The sequence below is a fragment of the Physella acuta genome, unplaced genomic scaffold (assembly GCF_028476545.2).
Source record: "Physella acuta isolate Inbredline_101_S28 unplaced genomic scaffold, ASM2847654v3 ptg002732l, whole genome shotgun sequence".
NCBI classification, from domain to species: domain Eukaryota; kingdom Metazoa; phylum Mollusca; class Gastropoda; family Physidae; genus Physella; species Physella acuta.
This window is the reverse complement of record NW_026734161.1, coordinates 17,501-20,000: the sequence shown is the minus strand read 5'-3', so window position 1 is coordinate 20,000 and position 2,500 is coordinate 17,501.

The following is a 2,500-nucleotide window of genomic DNA, read 5'->3' as shown; positions in this document are numbered from 1 at the left end:
TCTATCAGTGTTATGCCTTCAATCGATACTTTTTGATGAAATAAATACTTAAATGATTTAATGAATGCATATATACATGTAATTAATGAGTGAAAGTATGTATAAAGTATTAGATAAATTAATAATAAACCGACCCAGCTACTAAATGGTTCGATAAGACTTATCTCAAATACAATCGTTTTCTGTAATTGTTATGCCTTAAATTGATAATTTTTAGTTAAACAAATACTTAACTAATGAAATAAATACATAGATAAATGTATTTAATGAATTAAAGTATGTATAAAGTATTATATAAATTAATAATAAACCGAATCCGACCAAATTTAAATCTAAAACCACGATCGGCGGCGTAATGAAGTGTATCGTAAACCCGTTTTTTTTATAATTTAAAATGTAATGACAGAACTCCCAAAACAACAATACACATACATATTAGTACTATGGTGAATTGTAGTTGTATTAGGACCGTAATTATAGTTAATTAAGGAACCATTCATTGTCTTCGCTCTGTTATGTACGTCGTCGTTTAATCGACACGGCATATTTGGCTTGAATCTAGAAAAATTCAAACTCTAACCCTAAGGTAGACAGGCAGGGTAAATAAATGTGGGTGATCTCTCATAAAATTGTCTTCTAGGAATTATTTTTATATAGACTATCTTTTCTGTAGAGTTTAAGTGGACAAGCGCGGACGAAATAGAGCGCAAAATTTAAAATGAATTAAAAATTTTCATCAGACCGGAAGTAGGCATAACCTAGGCGCCATGTTTCCGTCGTACAAGTTTTCACCGTTGCAGTCACCGTTTCAATCGCTCTTCGTGTGGACGTGTATTATTTCTAGTCATGTGTTGTGTAGATGATTCGCTTAAGGTAGGTGTTCGGACTTATTTCTTTAATATTAATTAAACCGTATTTGCCTTGTCGGCCTTAAAATAAAGCTATTTTTTTTTCATCGCAATCGAAGTGTTAGATCTAGAATCTAGTTCCCGCCTCCGCTTCGCTAATTCGACTTAATGTAACTATGACACAACTATTAAATCTAGAGTCTCTATTTTAATTAAATAATTAGGAATTCTATCTCTAGATGATATCTAATCTATTCCCACACGTGTGTGCAAGTAGGATTTAACGTCAGAACAGGTGTGGTGGTCTAGGCGTCGCTATTTTTGACGGTAGGAATTTTTTTTTTAAATTCGTAAAATTTTATATAGACTTTATATAGCAATTTACTAAGACCGACCCTAACGCCCAGTAAATATTTAATTACCACATTGTTATGGACACGGTGTATTAGGTAGGGCCGAGGGCTATCCATAGGTACCAATTTTTAAATTTTGTGACAATTAGGAGCCGAGTTATAAAATAAATTTAAAATACTGGTTCTGGTCTTAGACTTTATATAGCAATTTACTAAGACCGACCTTAATACCCATTAATTATTTAATTAGCGCATAGTTATGGACATCCTGTATTAGGTTGGGCCCAGGGCTATCCGTAGGTACCAAGTTTATAATTTTGTGACGATTATTAGTCGAGTTATAAAATAAATAAAAAAAACTGGTTCTGGTTTGCACTACATTTCTTTCTTCTTTAACGGCGGACTCCCGGTCCAGCCCCATGGGTTACCCGTGAGCCGGGGCCTCGTTAGCCTGGACGGCTCCGATGTGACCGCGGATTGTTGTGGCCCGCCTCAGCCCGAGTCGAGATCACCCTTCCGATCGAAGGTGGACGCCATAGGGCGCCCGGGATAGCCCGGGGCGCTGTTCGTCACCCGAGCGCAGGGGCGCCGGGAGACGCCCCCGGTGAAGTTTGGCGGGTGATTCTGGTAGAGCTCCCCACCCCGATCGCAGGACACCCCTCGCCGCCCGCCCAGGTGTCGAGGTGGCCGCGGGGGAACTCGGGGCGTTTTGGCTCCCCCTTGTGCCGGAGCGGCGCCCTCGGTCCCAGAACGCCCCTGGCGGGTGATTCGCATGCCCCCTGGGGTGGGGAACGCGGGTGGGTGGTCGTAAAGCGTGTAACCGCAGTGGGGGCGGCCCCTTAGTCGGGGGCGCCAAAGTTGGCACCCCACCTGGGGCGCCCCCCGGAAGTGTGGCGCCCGCGCGAGTGAGCCCCGTAGATGCGCCCCGACACCCCCGCGCCGCCCCCCGGGTCGCGGCACCCCCGGCGCCCTCCGTGCGGGCTCCCCTCATGGGGCGGCACCCCGGTCCTCCCCGAGACTATGTACCCGATTTTTCGGTTTAACACTAGAGGTATGGGCAGAAATACGGCGGTTAAAACGGTCTGTATCTACTATTGTGGAGGTGAGTGTCGGTGAAGCCTCTATGTGACGCTAGGATCCGCGCTCCCTCGCAGCCAGCGACATGTGCCCGATCTGACCGTGCGTGGCTCAGTCTCCCGACTAGCTTCCCGGTAAAATGCGGGCTCGGCGCGCAGGTCGCGCCAGTGAAGGTAAAAGTACGTGTCCGTAGCGTGAAGCCAGCGGCGACGCGCAGTGCTA